The sequence below is a fragment of the Stegostoma tigrinum genome, chromosome 24 (genome assembly GCF_030684315.1).
Source record: "Stegostoma tigrinum isolate sSteTig4 chromosome 24, sSteTig4.hap1, whole genome shotgun sequence".
NCBI classification, from domain to species: Eukaryota; Metazoa; Chordata; class Chondrichthyes; order Orectolobiformes; family Stegostomatidae; genus Stegostoma; species Stegostoma tigrinum.
Window position 1 is genome coordinate 43,855,380 of NC_081377.1, and position 19,914 is coordinate 43,875,293.

The 19,914-nt window shown below is 41.2% G+C and overlaps 1 pseudogene; it reads left to right on the forward strand.

Moving 5' to 3' along the window:
* The window catches only part of LOC125465005 (S-adenosylmethionine decarboxylase proenzyme-like), a 75,320-nt pseudogene extending 55,944 nt beyond the window's left edge, over positions 1-19,376 (forward strand).
* Positions 19,377-19,914: the final 538 nt, after the last annotated feature.

Below are 19,914 nucleotides of genomic sequence, written 5' to 3' on the forward strand. Positions count from 1 at the left end.
GGAAGAATCAGAAACACTCTATTACATGCTTTTTAGAGATAATGGGAACTGCAGATGCTGGAGATTCCAAGATAATAAAATGTGAGGCTGGATGAACACAGCAGGCCAAGCAGCATCTCAGGAGCACAAAAGCTGACGTTTCGGGCCTAGACCCTTCATCAGAGAGGGGGATGGGGGGAGGGAACTGGAATAAATAGGGAGAGAGGGGGAGGCGGACCGAAGATGGAGAGTACAAGAGAGTTGCAATGGGAGAGAGATTCCCTGAGGTTGGTCCGGAGGGAGGAGGGTAACTTCTTCAGGTTAGGCATCCCTGGAAGAGGCTTCGCAGTGAGGTTAAAATAGTATCAGAGATAATGGGAACTGCAGATGCTGGAGATTCCAAGATAATAAAATGTGAGGCTGGATGAACACAGCAGGCCAAGCAGCATCTCAGGAGCACAAAAGCTGACGTTTCGGGCCTAGACCCTTCATCAGAGAGGGGGATGGGGGGAGGGAACTGGAATAAATAGGGAGAGAGTTTTTATTCCAGTTCCCTCCCCCCATCCCCCTCTCTGATGAAGGGTCTAGGCCCGAAACGTCAGCTTTTGTGCTCCTGAGATGCTGCTTGGCCTGCTGTGTTCATCCAGCCTCACATTTTATTATCTTGGAATCTCCAGCATCTGCAGTTCCCATTATCTCTGATACTATTTTAACCTCACTGCGAAGCCTCTTCCAGGGATGCCTAACCTGAAGAAGTTACCCTCCTCCCTCCGGACCAACCTCAGGGAATCTCTCTCCCATTGCAACTCTCTTGTACTCTCCATCTTCGGTCCGCCTCCCCCTCTCTCCCTATTTATTCCAGTTCCCTCCCCCCATCCCCCTCTCTGATGAAGGGTCTAGGCCCGAAACGTCAGCTTTTGTGCTCCTGAGATGCTGCTTGGCCTGCTGTGTTCATCCAGCCTCACATTTTATTACATGCTTTTTAGTCAGTTTTATGTTGAAGTTCAGAAGCAATTAATTATTTTGATCCAAGTAATGATGGAGCGTGGAGCTTGCTGTTCTTATCACTGCTAAATCTAACAGGCCATAACAAACAGGGCTTCCAGGAGACACCAAAGGCAGACAGTCTGTACATTTGTCATTGGGAATGCTTTGATAGCAGGAAGTGCCATAAAATTACAAAGAAAGAGTTCCAAGCAGTCTCACATTTTTACTGAGTATTAAAGCTGTGCAGTCTTGTTGCCATCCTGTGCTGTGAATTGTTGCCGATGGGACAGATTTTAACAGTGGATTGACACGTGTACAGCGCAGCAAAGTGGGCTGTCCTTGAGACTCAGCAAGTGATAACTGTGCTGTCTGCCTGAAACCTCTTAAAGAAGCACACTTTTACTTTCCCAACAGCTAGGCTCATCTTCCATTTATCTGGTCCAGTACGAGATGAGGGCAATTGTCCATCCAATCTGTCATCCCTTCCCCACCACTCAATAAGATCATCGCCAATTTATCCCAGTTCCTCTTGCTGGAAGAGAAACCAAAATTTCACATTTACTGAACAACTCATCCTTCCACACATTATACAGACCTTGTTTCAAAAAATATCTGAATGTTCTCTTGGGAAGAATGAAAAAGAAAAAAGAAACTTTCAAAATTAAACAACTTTCAAGATCTCAAGCAGTTTACAACCAAGCAAATACTTCATTATTGTTGATCTAATGTAGGAAATGCAGCAGCCAATTTAAAGACAGCAAGCTCCCACAAACAAAAGTTTAATAATGAACGTACAGACTGGGCTCGATTCCACCCTCGGGCAACTGTCTGTGTGGAGTTTGCACATTTTCCCTGTGTCTGCATGGGTTTCCTCTAGGTGCTTTGGTTTCCTCCCACAGTCGAAAGATGCACATGCTAGGTGGATCGGCCATGCTAAATAGCCCGTAGTGTTCAGGGATGTGTAGATTAGGCGGGTTTGTAGGGGGATGGGTCCGGGTGGGACGCTCTGAGGGTTCGTGTAGACTTGTTGGGCTGAAGGGCCTGTTTCCGTTTCCACGCTGTGGCGATTCTATGATGATTTAATTTTAAACATTGATTAAAAGCATAATAATCGCAGTGGACAGTGAAATAACTCCTCACAGGCCAACATCCCATCACCAATTACCCTTTATTTACAAATACATAGTCTTTGACAATAGTACTGCCACTCCCTGAGTCAGGCATATAGACAGCCCAATGTCCCTGACATTTATCCTTTTAAATCAACTAGGTTGCCCTGATTGGACCATGTTAACAGCCCCAATGGGGGAACTCATATTCTGTGATATCCAGCTAGCTGACCTTGATACACGCAGCACACACATTTCTCTGTATTTACATCTATATCATACACATAACTGTATATACATTCCATAATGTCATACCTAATCTATTGTTAGAAAAACATTTCCGTGTGAGATATATACAAAATACATTTAAGGATAGGATTCTTGGCAGCGTGGAGGAACAGAGGGATCTTGGTGTGCAGATACATAGATCCCTTAAAATGGCCACCCAAGTGGACAGGGTTGTTAAGAAAGCATATGGTGTTTTGGCTTTCATTAACAGGGGGATTGAGTTAAAGAGTCGTGAGATCTTGTTGCATCTCTATAAAACTTTGGTTAGACCGCACTTGGAATACTGCGTCCAGTTCTGGGCGCCCTATTATAGGAAAGATGTGGATGCTTTGGAGAGGGTTCAGAAGAGGTTTACCAGGATGCTGCCTGGACTGGAGGGCTTATCTTATGAAGAGAGGTTGACTGAGCTCGGTCTCTTTTCATTGGAGAAAAGGAGGAGGAGAGGGGACCTAATTGAGGTATACATGATAATGACAGGCATAGATAGAGTTGATAGCCAGAGACTATTTCCCAGGGCAGAAATGGCTAGCACGAGGGGTCATAGTTTTAAGCTGGTTGGTGGAAAGTATAGAGGGGATGTCAGAGGCAGGTTCTTTACGCAGAGAGTTGTGAGAGCATGGAATGCGTTGCCAGCAGCAGTTGTGGAAGCAAGGTCATTGGGGTCATTTAAGAGACTGCTGGACATGTATATGGTCACAGAAATTTGAGGGTGCATACATGAGGATCAATGGTCGGCACAACATTGTGGGCTGAAGGGCCTGTTCTGTGCTGTACTGTTCTATGTTCTATGTTCTATTTAGTAGCTGGATTTTCTCATGGAAATGCATGTTTCTACTTTTGTAAAGATGCCTGTAAATTCAATATCTTATTCTAACCAAAACTGGCTATTACAGATTGTTCATGTTGCTATATTCCTTTGGCCTATCTGAATTACAGCAAGAATTAGATCCTTAATTTTAGAAATTATTTTATGGGGCTTGGATCAGCATTTAGCGCCCATCCTTCAATGCCCTTGAGAAAGAGGTGATAATCTGCCTTCTTTGGCTATTGCAGTCCATCTGTTATGATTCTTTTGTGATGGCTTTGGTACAAATATGTATCTCACTGGGCCATTTCAGAGTCAATTGCATTGTTGTGAGTTTGGAGTCATATCTAGGCCAGATCAGGTATGGATGGCAGATTTCCTTTTCTAAAAAACATTACTTCTTACAACAATGGATATTAGGCTCATAGTAGCTTTTACTGAGGCTTGCTTTATATTCCAGATTTAATCATTACATTTACATGATGAAATTTAAATTTTGATTAAAAAGTAGTCAAGATGGGACTTGAACCCATGTGCACAGAGCATTGGCTGAGGCTTTTGGATTCCTAACCCAGTGACAGTACCATTACAGCAGCCTATCCCCTTGTTAAATCAGTCTATTGAACAATGACACCAAAAACAGACTAACTGTGACTTTATTTTAGTTATATTTTGTGCAATCTTAATGTATCATTTAAGAATCTCCAACTGTAATCACTCCACCATTTATGCCCCTCTCTTCAGTTGCCTGCACTGCACTCTCTGCAATTTTCTCCCTAATTGTTTCCATCTCTCCATCTCCATTTCCTTCTTTCAGATATTCCTTGAAACTTCTCTTTAATTAAGGCTTTTGTCACCTGCTGTAGTATCTTCTCATTTGGCTCAGTGCCATTTTTGTTTTATAATGCACTTGTGAAGCACCTTGGGATGCTTTATTATCCTAACAGCAATTCATATTTGAATTAAAAAATAAAATTTAACCAGAGTTTATCTACAGAAAAACAGTCAATGAATTTTCAAATATTTAACTTTCTACGGAATGCTCCTGGGTGTTTCTGAAAGACTTCATTAGACACTATTTGATTGACACAGTATCACATACAATTGAGTTGTGTTTTATAAAGATTTTCTGACAAGCGTGCAGAATATCTTATTCTACTTTTGTTTATAAGATTGGAAAGTATCATGCGCACAAAACAAAGAGATCTTTGTCACAATCCAACATGAAGGTCAGTACTCTCGTAACCTGATTCCTGTTAAGTCAGTGCCTAATAATGAGAACAACTTGTATTTGTTTAGCATCTTTAATATCAGAGAGCAGGTCTAGGCGCTTCCCATCAGGGATGTGAAAAGAATCAGGGATGCTCGAGACTTCAGAATTGGTGAGCACTGATGTTTTGGACAGTTGTGGGTCTGGAGGAGATTGCAGAGATAAGGAGGTGCAAAGCCAGGGCGGAATGTGCAAACACAACTTGAAGACTGAGATCTAAAGCAGAACCGAAAGATTAACTCTGATGTCTCTCCACAGATGCTGCCAGACCTGCTGAGCTTTACCAGCAATTTTTGTTTTTGTTTCTGATTTACAGAATCCGCAGAATTGTTTTCAGTTTTTATTTAAAATCAATTTTTTTCAGCTTTTATTTAAAATCAATGTGTTGCTTAGTCAGGATACCAAGGAGCAAGAACAAGCAAAGTCAATATATTAAAGTGTTCACATAGGTTTTAAGGAATTGATTTCTCACTGTTCAGATTGCCTATTTTAACAGCCTCACGCAATTAGGAATTTCTGGCAGAGGGGCCTGGATTATCCATAAATATTCAATAAATTTGTGCAGCATATTGAGGATATTAGCAGAGAAATGCACGTGCCCTTGCTTTAGATGAAAGCTTTTGAGCTTATGTTTGAAACTATATGCAAGCTTATTTCTGTGTTGGTTTTCTAAGTGATTGTGAATATGGCTAGTTCATCTGTTTTGCTGCATGGGCTGCTGTTTGTGTGGCTCTTTAGTTAACTCATCCATTCTATTATATCATTTTCCACAGCAGCCTCTTTCTTTGTCTTTTCATAACCTCAGGGAACATATTGGACCATTCATATCATTCCAGAACCTGAATTCTCCTGTGTAAGCTTTGAAACTGATCTAGCCTTGAACTCCAACACCAAATTGATTAAGAAGATTGTGAATATCTTCAAACCAGAAAAGCTTGTTAGAACATTTTGCCAACCAGGTGAGTTCCAACTAGCGAGTTTTTGATTGTTTTGTGTTGTGGATTTGTGGCACTGGACAAAGTCACCTTTGTAAATAGAGATTAGAGGCATGAGTAGATCCAGTCTATATGATAGAACATGATATGTTGAAAACTCAATACTGTTGAAAAGAACATGAACACTCTTCATTGAGAGTTGCTCTAACTGTTCTCGTGGATACATTGGAATTGAACATATGAACATACATGATAGAAACAAGACCAGGCCATTTGGCTCCTCAAACCTGTTTTGCCACTGTCATCCAATAAGTTCATAGCTAATCTGATAATGGCTTTAATGCTACTTTCTTGTCCACCTCCTTTACCCTTTGAGATCCTTGTCAATCAAAAGTCTAGCTAATTCTGCCCTCACACAAATGATGTATGAATTTCAGACTTGTTGGCTGTATGTTCCAAGGCTGATAGATTATATCGAACAGCTTAACAGTTTGGTTGTTTGCAACAAGCAACATACTTTCCTTACCCAACCACACCATGCTGGCAAAACCCACAGCACAATGTCCAATGTGAGATGCGTTTCCACAATTGGACAACACATATTTCATAATTCTGACTGTGCAAAGAGTTGCACTGATATGCATTAATACCCAAGGTACTGTTCTTTACAGACTCAAAGAACATGAATATACAATGCACCTGTTTCAACTCAACAAAATAACAGACAATTATTTTGTGGTTTGTTTCTCAGGGCCATGTGCTGACCAATCAGACTCAACTTGGTATAAAGATTAAACAAAGCTTGGCAGTTAACTATGGATTATCTTTAAATGGTGCATTCTGTATGGCAACACCTCTACCATAGAACATATATCAGTACAGCACAGTACAGGCCCTTTGGCCCGCAATGTTGTGCAAACTTTTAACCGAAACCTAAGGTCTATCTAACCTCCACCGTTACCTTATACTATCATCCATATGCCTATCTAATAGCTGCTTAAATGCCCCTAATGAGGCCGACTCCACTACCCTCTCCGGCAATGCATTCCATGCCCTGACCACTCTCTGAGTAAAGAACCTGCCTCTGACGTCTCCCCAATATCCACCTCCTTTCACTTCAAAACTATGTCCCCTCGTAATAGCTACCTCCACCCTAGGAAAAAATCTCTGACTGTCTACCATATCTATACCTCTGATCATTTTATATACCTCTATCAAGTCACCTCTCATCCTTCATCGTTCTAAAGAGAAAAGCCCTAGCTGTCTCAACCTTTCTTCATAAGACCTTCCCTCCATTCCAGGCAACATCCTGGTAAATCGCCTCTGCATCTTTTCCAATTCTTCCACATCTTTCCTGTAATGAGGTGACCAGAACTGGACACAGCACTCCAGATGTGACCGAACCAGGCTTTTGTATAGCTGGAGCATAACTTCACGGCTCTTGAACTCAATGCCTGTACTAATGAAAGTTAACACACCATACACCTTCTTAACAATTCTATCCATCTGGGTGGCAGCTTTCAGGTAACTGTGGACATGAACCCCGAGATCTCTCTGCTCTTCCACACTGCCAAGAATCTTTCCGTTAACCCTGTATTCTGCTTTCAAGTTTGTCCTTCCAAAATGTGTCACCTCATGCTTTTCAGGGTTAGACTCCATCTGCCACTTCTCAGCCCAGCTCTGCATTCTATCAATGTCCCTTTGTAATCTAGAACAGACCTCCGCACTGTCCACATTGCGACCCACCTTAGTATTGTCCAAGAACTTACTAATCCACCCTTCCACTCCTTCATCCAAATCATTTACAAAAATCACAAGTAGAAGAGGACCCAGAACAGGTCCTTGTGGTACACCACTCATAACTGAGCACCGTGTTGAATATTTTCCATCCACTACCACCCTTTGTCTTCTAAGGGTCAGACAATCCTGAATCCAATCTGCCACATTTCCCCCTATCTCATACCCCCTTACCTTCTGCATGAGTCTACCATGGAGAACCTTATCAAACGCCTTACTTAAATCCATGTATACCACATCCACTGCTCTACCTTCATCCACGTGTTTGGTCACCTCTTCAAAGAGTTTAATAAGGTTTGTGAGACATGATCTACCCCTCACAAATCCATGCTGACTATCACAAATCAAACTGTGCCTTTCCAAGTGATCATAAATCCTGTCTCTCAGAGCCCTTTCCACTGATTTTCCCACCACTGAAGTAAGACTAACTGACCTGTAATTTCTGGGGTTACCCCATTCCCTTTTTGGTACAAGGGAGTGATCTTTGCCACTCTCCAATCTTCCAGCACCGTAACCGTGGACAGTGAGGACAAAAAGATCATTGCCAAAGGCCCTGCGATCTCTTCCCTCGCTTCCCATAGAATCCTTGGATAAATCCCATCAGGCCTGGGGGACTTATCTATCTTCAAGTTCCTCAAAATTCCTAGTACATCTTCCTTACTAACATTGACCACCTCTAGCCTACCAGCCTGTTTCACAATGTTCCCCCACCCCAACACCGACAACTAGGTCCCTCTCAGTTGTGAATACTGAATAAAAATATTTCATTAAGGACCTCTCCTATCTCTTTAGGCTCTGTGCACAAATTCCCCTTACAATCCTTGATTGGCCGTACCCTTTCTCTGGTCATTCTCTTATTCCTCATGTACATGTAAAAAGCCTTGGAGTTTTCCTTGATTCTATCCACCAAGTTTTCCTCATGCCACCTTATAGCTCTCCTAAGCCCTTTCTTCAGCTCCTTCCTGGCTAACTTGTATCCCTCTAGAGCCTTTTCCTTCCTCTTCTCCTAAACCTTACATAAACATCCTTTTTCCTCTTGATCAGTCGTCCAACCTCTCTCGAGAACCCTGCCTCCCTCACTTGACTGCACCTTCCCTGCCTGATAGGGACAAACACATTGAGCACACGCAGCATACATTCCTTCAACAATCTCTACATTTCTATAGTACTCTTCCCTGATAGCATCTGTCCCCAATTTATGTTACCCAGTTCTTGCCTAACAGAATTGTAATTACCCTTCCCCCAATTATAAACCTTACACTGCCGTATGTACTTCTTCTTATCCATGACTATCGTGAAGAAACAGAGTTATGATCGCTACTGCCAAAATGCTCTCCTACCAACAGGCCTAACACTTGGCCCGGTTCATTGCCAAGCACCAAATCCTCATGTTGGTCTATCTACATACTGTATCAGGAATCCTTCCTGAACGCACTGGACAAAATCCGCTCCAACTAAACTATTACAACTAAAATGTTGCCAATCGATATTTGGAAAGTTGAAGTCACCCATGACTACAATCCTGTGACTTCTGCATCTTTCCAGTATCTGCCTCCCAATCTGTTTCTCCACATCTCTGCACCTATTAGGGGGTCTGTAACAAAACCCCCAACAAAGTGACTGCTCCTTTCTTGTTTCTGACCTCAGCCCAAACTGACTCTGTAAACGTATCATTCTCGAACTGCCTTTCAGTAGCTACTGTACTCACCCTGACTAGCAATGCCACCCCTCCCCACCTCTTCTTCCACCCTGCCTATTTCTTTTAAAGCATCTAAATCCCCAAACTTCCAACGACCAATCTCTCCCTGAGTTACCCAAGTTTCTGCAATGGCCACAACATCATAGTTCCAAGTGCCGACCCACGCTCTAAGTTCCTCTGCCTTATTTCTGATACTTATAGAATTGAAGTGTACACACCTCAAACCATCTCGGTATCTGCAATTACGCTCTATCTACCACATTTCTTTATAAACCACCTCACTTCCTGTGGAGTCAGTTGGAAGGCCGAATACCCTCATCCTCTGAATTATAAATCCAGTTCCCCACCCCCTGCCAATCTAGTTTAAACCATCTGTGGCAAACCTCCCTCCCAGGATATTTGTGCCCTTCCAGTTCAGATGCAACCTGTCCTTACTGCACAGGTCCCTCCTTCCCCAGAATGTGCTCTAATTATCCCCATAATGGAAGCCCTCCCTCCTACACCAGCCCTGTAGCCACATGTTTAGCTGCATTCTCTCCCTCTGACTTATCTTGTTATCATATGGCACTGGTAGTAATCCAGAGATAACTACCCTGTTTGCCCTGGACTTCAGCTTCCAACCTAACTCTGTGGACCCGTTTTTCACATTCTCAGTCCTTTTTCTACCTGTGTCATTGGTATCGATATGTACCATGACTGCTGGTTGCTCACCCTCCCCATTAAGGATCTTGATGTCACGATCCGAGACATCACGGACCTTGGCACCCGGGAGGCAACATACCCTCCGTTCATCTCGTTCGCGTCCACAGAACTGCCTGTCTGTGTCTCTTACTATCAAATCCCCCACTACAATTGCTCTCTTATTTTCCCCACTTCCCTTCTGTGCCACAGGGCCAGGCTCAGTGCCAGAGGCCTGTCTGCTACGGCCTTCCCTGGTAGGACCCCCCAACAGTATCCAAAGCGGTATGCTTATTATTGAGGGGAACAGCCACAGGAGATCCATGCACTGTCTGCCTATCCCCTTTGCCCCTCCTGACGGTCACCCAGCTACCTTCTTCCCGTACCTTGGGTGTGACCACCCCCTGTAACTCCTTTCTATCAGCCCCTCAGCCTCCCGAATGATCTGGAGTTAATCCAGCCACAGCTCCAGTTCCCTAACATGGTTTGTGAGGAGCTGGAGTTGGGTGCACTTCTCGCAGGTGAAGTCGGAGGGGACCACAGCAGTGACCCTTATCTCCCACATCCTGCAAGAGGAGCATGCAATTGCATTAGCTTCCATTCCCTCTACTCAAGATTTCCAGAGGAATAAAAATAAAAGTCTTACCTTACCGACCCTCCACACAGTCTGTTTTTTTGGCTAGAGGAGGGGAATGGGTGGGAGACACTACACGTGTAGTGTTTCGGGTTTATCCAATGCCTAAATATATTAGTTCACTTCCAGGCTCGCGCTCACTCCACTCCCGCCGCTGCTGTATGAGGTTAAGTGTTTACAAGGTAAAAAGCTTACCTTCCCGACAGCACCCTGCTTGGATACCGATGAAAGTTCTCTTGCTAACCAATCAGCACTTACCTGTCGTGCAGTATAAATGTTGTTTTTCTCCTTTAATCGGTATCCTTGTAAATTGCAAGATGAAAAGCTTCACAATATGTGTCCTTTTTGGCAATTCTCAAATTCTGTATCACCAAACAACTATCTAATAAATGTGTTAAGCATTATTTCTCTTTCACAAAGTCTTACTGACTCTGCCTAATCACATTATGATGATCTGGGTATTTTGCTGTTACTTCATGACATGCAAATATTTGAATTATGAGCAGCTATAGGCCATTCACACCTTTGACCCTACTCTGTCATTCAATAAGATAGTGACTGAAGAACATGGCCAACTCTTTCTTCTTGCCTACACTCAGAACCCTATCAGTAAAGTTTCCATCTCCTCTGCTTCATGTTGTTCCATGACCCCACCTCCAATACTCTTTGGGAAGAGGTTCCAAAGACCCAGTACCCGCTGAGAAATAAAGTAACCTAATCGCCAGCTTAAATGGGAGACACCTTATTTTGAAATTGTGTTCCTTGTTCTAGGCTCCATAAAGTGAAGCATCCTTCCAGGATTCACACTGTCAAATTGCACTCGGCATTTTATATGTGTCAATGAGATCACCTATTTTTTCTCATCTCCAAAGCACACAGACCCAATCTATCCAAGCTGGTCTCTTAAGATATCCTGCTATTCCAGGAATAAGTGAATTATTCCAACTGAGTGAATTTTCTCTGAACTGCGTCTGATGCATCGATTTCTTTTCTTAAATAAGGAAACCAAAATTTTACACAGTATTCAGATGTGACTTTCTACACAAACTTTATGTCACATCTTTTTTAAAATCCATTTTATATTCCACCAACAATGTTTTTCTTACTTTCTCAATCGCTTGCTATAACTGTATACAACCTTTGTAATTCATGTACCAGGTCACCCAGATTCTAATTGTCTAGAATTCTACAATCTCTCTTCATGAAAACATCACACTCCTCTACAACTCTTTCCGTTAAAATAGGCCTGTTCACACTTTCCCATATTGTACTCCAACGGCCAAAGTTTGGCCTATTCGCTCAACCTGTTTATTCTCCCTTTGCAGGCTCTTTGTGTCCTCTCTGGAACTTACTTTCCTACTGTCTCTTTATCATCAGCAAATTTAATAACCATACATTTGATGCATTCACCCGTATCATAGATATAAATTGAAAGCAATTAAGACCCAAAACACTGAGCCCTTTGGCCCATCTATAATAATGTGCCAGCAATCTGAAAATGACCCATTTATGCTCACCTTCTGATTTCTATCCTCTATCCTTCTATCCAACATTATATTTTACGCCCAACGCCATGAGCCTGTACTTTGCTTAATAATTCATACTGGAATCTAGCAATTTCTCTGTGACAGATGTGAGACTAAAATCTGTCTCTCTTCTTCCTGGAATAAAATTATTGCAATAGCCATTTTGCAATCTGTTGGGACTATTCCAGAATCTGACAAATTTTGGACAATTATAATCAATGCCCTGGCTTATCGTTGCAGCCAATTGTTTTAAGATTCCAGAATGTACATGGGTTGGCTTGGGAACTGTTTGGCCTTTAAGTTTAACAGTTTTCCCAGCATCTTCCCACTAGAGGTGGTGATTACTTTTTAAATCCTTCCTCCCATTTTCCTCTTGAGTTTTCAAGTTGCAATTGGTTTTAGGCTTTGAGTTTACAGAAAATTTCATGAAGTGAATGGTCATCATTTTGCCAGAGAAATGGCTTGATGTGCAAAGAAATGAGAGTTTGGAGCGCAGCATCGGATTTTGGGTTGCATCTTAGGCATATAGCGCCATAGTTCATCGGGTCCATGTAATATGTCTGTAACCAAGTGTCCTGTTTAGTCATTAGATCCAGTCCATTTTAAAAGCGTAGCTGGTTCATGCAGATGGATGTTCGGAACAAAGTGTGCAGTACAATGTTAAACTCTTTATAATTAGGTTAGAACATCAAAAACTTAGTAGAAGATTTGATGGCTTATTTATCAGCAGACAGTAAACAAAATTCACGGATAAAAACAAGTCAAATAAACAACACATTAAGTAGGAAGAGGTTCGTCTACAATTAACACAACTTCGCCAGGAGGCTTCTCCCTTCAAAAATCATTAACTTCAAATGCAGTTTTTCCAAGCACACAAGATCTTGAAGTGACATTTATTTTGCTAACCTCAAGCTACCCAGTGGGCTGATCAATCTTTTCCTTAAAGTTAACATAGGATGTTTGTGACGTGGTATTTAAAATCCACTGCACGTGAGTCAATTCCCAGCTTACTGTATAAAACGAACGCTTTTCTGTGACATATAGCATTGCTTTTGCCTGTAGCAAATTGCATATCAATGAGACTCTAGATAAAAACTGCAAGCACTGAGTTGGAAAGGTGGAGGCTTACAATATCCAGATACTATGCATTCATCCCTTATATTTGGGAATGGCTTAATTTTGATTTCATTAGGGATTCAGCTATAAACACTAAGGTACTGTCTGTATCCTACCATCTGACTTCTTCTCAATTTGATTGAGTTTTTACGGGAGCAATGCTTTTTTTTAAAATCAAAACTACCATTGATCCAATCAGTACCAAAATTCACAAATGGATTCAATATTGTTACAGTTTAATTAGACATTATCATTACTTGAAACCAAATTGAAAGTGAAGTGAATGTGAAGTAACATGAATTTAGTTCTAATTAAACATGAATTTAACTCTACGAATTCAAAACTGGATACTAAATGTACATAATATAAGAGCAAATGAGTGCAGATGCTGGAATCTGTACTGGCAACAAAAAGTCTAGATTCTGGTCAGCTCTGATGAAGAGTCGTCTAGATGCGAAACGTTAGCTTGCTCTCTCTCCGCGAATGCTGCCCATTCTGCTGTGATCTCCATTTTTTGATAAATGTACACAGTTAGTTTGTATCGATCTGAGAGCTACCCGATACCACGTTTTGAATGCTTGTTTATCATGAGCAATTCTTTAAGAGAGAAGTTTATTTGAATTATTATTTTTATTTAGATTTATTATCGGAATTTCAACAGCGCAATTGGCGTCAACTTTCAGATGGGGGCATCGATCATTTGTAAGTTACAAAATACTTGCAAATACTCTGCGGCAGAATTTCACCACTTTCATACATTTAAATTGAGCAGATGTGAGAGCATCCGGAAATAGTGAAGAGCCACTGAGAACTCCAGCATTCGCCTCCCTCACTGTCAAACACATTATTGCCTTCCCATGGATGCCTGTAAGAACTCCCCAAACTCAACATTAGTGATTATAACATATGAGAACAGATGGTTTGAATTACTGTCATGTAAATTGGAATGTTTATTTAATCTGTTTATTCAATCTTCATTTCCCCTAACCTAAAGAAAAAGAATTACGTACCCAGGTCCTGAATAGAAAATGAAATGACAGAGTGAGGTTAATGGACCGTATGTTGCCCTTAGTCTTTCATCTTATTATCCCGTTACAGTTATTACATTTGCCGAGATTTTTCCTGACTTTGAGATTGACCCCATTACATCATCATACAAAATAGTTATTTTTTGCTTAGTCGGTTTTGAGTGGGAGATTGCTTTGAGAAGTGAAATGTTGAGGGATTTAAATACTGCTGTTGATTTTATTACTGATGTATATCTCATTAAATGAATTTGGTTGGTTCATTATAAATCCCATGGAACACAATCTATATATACTCTTATTTATGTAGTCTGTTTAAAAATGAAGACTGTTATCCAAATGTACTTCTGGAACAATGAGAGTTGAATTATTCACACATTTCTAAACCTCCAAAGTATATTTTTTTTCTTCTAAGCATTAAGATACATGGCTACATCTAAAAGGTAAAATAGAGCAAACTTTGTTATCAATTTTAAACTGCAAAATATACTACTGTCCCAAAAGAAAGTTTAATCGGATGGTTGCTGACAGAGCTTGTGATTTAGTGTAATTTATAATAACCAGTTGCCATGAAACATGAGGGTAAGAATTTACACCCACAGTTTCTGCATCTTCATTTCCTGAGCTTAATTTGGGCTTCAAAAAGGTGGACGTGAGTGGCAAGAAAATGATTTGTTATTATGTTCTGAAGGATGGCTTGGGTTGGAGGTGCAAGTTTACCGAAGCAGCTAGAAAATATTTCCCTAATGTCTGGCTGGTAGAGACATAATTAGTTTATCCAACTGCCCTCTCTATTCCCTTTTACAGTGTGGTGCAGCTCCTAAAAACTAGCCAAAGTTAAGCTTCAGTGCTCAAAGCTGAGGTCCCTCTGAGAAATGTCTTTTGGTTGGGCATCTCTTATCTGTTGCTTAGGGATTGGGGAAGTGATGGAGACTCAAAATGTCAGCTCCGTTTTCTTTGCAGACCATTAGGGAAATAATTAAGAGCATAGGCCCTGCCATTTGCAAAGAGTAGGTTTCCTGAAAACCTTGTGAATGGTCATTTTCACAAACCACACCATAGCAGACATCACATACACCACACCAATGCACAGTTTCTACCCCAGGAAGGAAACTTTTAATTTCTTTTCTTTACAACTGTGGAGAAGCGAGGTTCACACTCGCTGTGGGCAGATGGTATACAGTCAGGTTGGCACAGATCAGCAAATGGTGGGACTTGACTGTACTCACAGACAACACGAAGGCAAGCACCAAGCACCAATGCCACCAAGCACTAGTGCAGAGTAGAGTTTGAAGCAATGAATTTGGAGTTAGGAATTTTCACCTGCCAACGTAAAACAGGAAGCAGGTTCTGCCAGGAACTCAGGGAATGCAGGATTGGTTAAGTTCAGGTTTCCAAAGATGTCGTTAGACTTTCTTATCTAAGGAAAGATAGACTGGTAATTCAGGCAGTCCAGAGAAGGTTCGCTTGGCTGGTATCAGGTGTGGGGGGATTGTCATTTGGCTGGTATCAGGTTTGGGAGGATTGTTACTAGGCTGGTATTAGGTGTGGGGGGAATTGTCATTTGGCTTATATCAGGTATGGGGGGAATTGTCATTTGGCTGCACAGTGGTCAGGACTGGGAATTCAATGTACCAGGGTATAAGGTTTACAGGATAGTCAGGAAAAATGGCAGAGGAGGTGGGGCCACCTTACTAATAGGTGACAAAATTACTTTAGTGGTGAAGGAAGATATAATGAGGGGAAAGCATTCAATGGAGACCGTATGGGTGGAACTGGGGAACAATAAAGGATCTAAAACTGTCATATGGTTTGTGTACAGACCCCTGGTAGCAGCTCTTAAGTTCTAGATCATATAAATGTAGACATTAGGTAAGCATGTAGCAAAGCATACAAAGAGTATAAATGAGGGATTTTAACTTTAACAGATTGGGAGAGAGGTAAGCACCTGTCAGAAAGGTAGTGAATGTCAGAAATGTGTCGGATTAGTTTCGTACAGCAATATGTCCTGGATGCAACAAGGGGACAAGCAATATTGGATTTATTAATGAGAAATGAACTGGATTTAATTAATGAGCTAATTCTTCATGAACATTTTTGAAGTAGTGATCACATCATGACTGAGTTCAATGTAGCATTTGAAAGTGAAAAGCATGAATCAGCTACTAGAGTTTTAGAGTTAGGTAGAGCAGAGTGGGATTAGTTTAGTTTGTGATTATCGGCATGGACTGGTTGCACTGGGACTTCTGTTTCTGTGCTGAATGACTCAATGACTCAATGTTTTTATGAGACAGAGACTGTCCACAGTAAACTGGGAAAATCTGCTAATGGATAAAACAACTGAGGAACAGTGGAGGATGTTCAAAGAAACATTTAACATTATACAAAACCAATTTATACCCCTGAGAGGGAAAAGGTATGCTTCACAGTGAAAATACAAAACCATGGACAACTAAGGAGATATGATACACCATAAAACTAAGAGAAAGAGCTTACAAAATTCAAAAAGAACAGATCCTGCCAAATGGGAAAGATACAAAGACCAGCAAAAGGGCCACAATGTGGTTTATAAGAGCTACTAAACGGGATTATGGAAGGAAACTTGCCAGGGATACTCAACCAATAAGAAGAAATTTTATAGTTCCATAAAGGGAAAGTGAGTGGACAGAGCACTGTTGGCCCATAAAGACTGAAAGCAGGGATATTGTCAATGAGTATGGGGAAATGGTAGGCATGTTGAATAATTACTTTGACTCAGTATTTATATAAAAAAGCAGGATACTTTGCCAGAGGTCTCATGGAAATTAATAATGGATTGGCTCTGGAACTGAACAAAATAAAATTAAGTAACGCATTGGTAATGAGGAAATAAATAAAATTAAAGAGTGACAAATCCTCAGAACCTGATAGTTTCTATCCAAGGCTGTTAAAGGAAGTAGGGGAGCACATTGTAAATGTCCTAAGTATAATTTTTCAGAGTTCCTTATATACAGGTAGTGGGCAGGGGAATGTCTATGGATGTTGTGTATGTGGACTTCCAGAAATCATTTGAAAAAGTTCCACATAAGAGACTGTTAACTAAGGTAGAAATGCTGGAATTGAGGGAAAATTACTGACATGGCTTGGAAATTGGTTGAATGGCAGCAAGCAGAGAGCAGCAATAATGGGCAGGTACTCACATTGACAGGATGTGACCGGTAGTGTCTTCAACTATTCACATTATTTATTAACAATGTGGATTATGACATTGAAAGTCATATGTCCAAGTTTGTTGATGACGCAAAGGATATTGATGACTAGGTGAATAGGCAAAACAGTAGCAGCTGGAGCCAATGGGTGGCACGGTGGCTCAGTGGTTAGCATTACTACCTCACAGACCCTGGGCCCTGAGTTTGATTTCACCTTCAGGTGACTGTCTGTGTGGAGTTTGCACATTCTCCCTGTGTCTGTGTGGGTTTCCTCCAGTTGCCCCAGTTTTCTCCCACAGTCCAAAGATGTGCAGCTCAGGTGGATTGGCCATGCTAAATTCCCCATAGAGCCCAGGGATGTGTGGGCTAGGTGGATTAGCCATGGAAAATTCAGGGTCACAGGGTTAATGTCAGGGGTTTGGGTGGGATGCTCTTCAGATAGTTGGTATGAATCTGATGGGCTGAATGGTCTGTTTCCACACTATAGGGATTCTATGAATGTCAGCACGTGTGAGGTTATCCATTTTGGACTAAAAAGGGATAGATCTGGGAACTTTCTAGATGCTATAAAGTTAAACACAGTGGATGTCCAAAGACACTTGTGTGTTCAAGTGCATAGATCTTTAAAAGCCATGAACATGTGCAGAAAATAATCAAGAAAGCTACTGGGCTGCTGGCCTTTATGTTTAGAGGACTGGAGTAGAAGGATTAGAAGTCATATTGCAGTTATACAAAACCTGTTTAGACCCCACTGGGAATACTGTAAGCAGATCTAGGCATCACATGTTAGGAAGGATATATTGGCCTTAGAGGGAGTACAACATCGGTTTACAAGAATCATATCTGGGCTTCAGGGGTTAAGTTATGGGGAAAGAGCATCTAAATTAGGCCAGTTTTAGAAAGTTAAGGGGTGACTGATCAAAGTCTTCAAGACATTTTCCTGGTAGAGAGAGGACAGATAAAGATTAAATTATTTACACTGGTTGAGGAATTTAGAACTAGATGTATAGTCTAAGAATTAGGGCCCGACCATTCATGAGAGATGTTAGGAAGCACTTCTACACACAATGTTGGTAGAAGTTTGGAACTCCCTTCCACAAATGGCATTAGTTGCCAATTGGATGCTTTATCAGTTGCCAGTTTAAAATCTGAGATAGATAAATGACAAGAATATGAAGTTATTTCACAGATCAGCCATTGAAAGATAGATCAGAATTGAGGGGTTTAATGGTCTACTCCTGTTCCTATGAGGAGAGATTGAGTAGGTTGTACCTCTACATATAAGAGATATAAACATTGTTATAAACACTCCATTTAGCTTCACCACTCCAAGTACCAGTTAGTAAACACAATGTAAACAGACCCAGAAGACTGAAATCAGAGATAATGGGAACTGCAGATGCTGGAGAATCCGAGATAACAAAGTGTGAAGCTGGATGAACACAGCAGGACAAGCAGCATCAGAGGAGCAGGAAAGCTGACGTTTCGGGCCGAGACCCTTCCTTCAGTAGTTAAGATAACAAGGTGTGGAGCTGGACGAACACAGCAGGCCAAGCAGCATCAGAGGAGCAGGAAAGCTGACGTTTCGGGCCTAGACCCTTCAGAAGAAAACACAGTAGGTTGGGTGAAATTGATTAAATATAAAATTTATTTCATTTTTATGTTGTGCTGCACCTTTGACCAAAAACCATCAAAAGTGTCTGCTACGATTCTTAAACTCTTTGCATTGGCTTACTTCTAATTGGTTAACTCCATTTAATATTGAATGCAATTTTTCTTCGAAGAGTTCTGTAATTTATGACTTCATTGAGAAATGAATATTTCAGTTAAAATTACACAGAAATAATTACCATGTCGGCCAGAAAGGAAACAAAATATAATCCATAAAAAAGCATCATAAAGAGAGAGTGTTTGGGTTTTTGAGCATCTTGCTGATGCAGGAAGATGAATAGAAGCCCCTGCAGTGTATTGACCACGTGTTCCAGCTGAACTCACATTACTTGATGCTGTCACACTATTAAGAGGAAATGAATATTATATTCCTGAGCATTAGATCTGTATATTTAATAAGCATATTAGCACAAACAGAAAATTGCGTGCTTGTAAATTTATAGCACAGGCATATTGCTAAGTCCAGACATGGTAATTAATTTTGGTGATTCCCTGCAGAGTTGGAAATGTCACATCTCCTGTTCAGCACCTCCAGCCATGGATGGATTCGAGTGCAAAGACTTGCAGTATGCTCAGTTCAACAACTACAGCTTTGTATTTGCTAGTTACGTCAAGCATCAGCTTCACAGCCGAGGAGAAAGCATCCCAGCTGCACAGAATAGAACATGAATTACTGCATCAATTACATTAATCTGTTTTAACAGTTTGCATGTCATTGTTAAAAAGGATGGAGAAATGGAGTATGAACATACGAAGTTGGAGGAGTAGGCCACTCGGCCGCTCAAACATGCTACACCATTCAATAAGATCTTAGCTAATCTAATTACTCCACCCTCCCACCGACCATCGATAAGCTTTCACTGCCTTAAGGAGCAAGACTCCAAAAGCTGGTGTTTTCAAATAAACCTGTTGGACTGTAACCCAGCGTTGTGTGAATTTTTTTTACTTGTGCGGTCAGACACTGAAATTGAATCATGTCAGACTTGAAACATAGAACATAGAACATAGAACATTACAGCACAGTACAGGCCCTTCGGCCCTCGATGTTGTGCCGACCTGTCATACCGATCTGAAGCCCATCTAACCTACACTATTCCATGTATGTCCATATGCTTGACCAATGACGGCTTAAATGTACCTAAAGTTGGCGAATCTACTACCGTTGCAGGCAAAGCGTTCCATTCCCTTACTACTCTCTGAGTAAAGA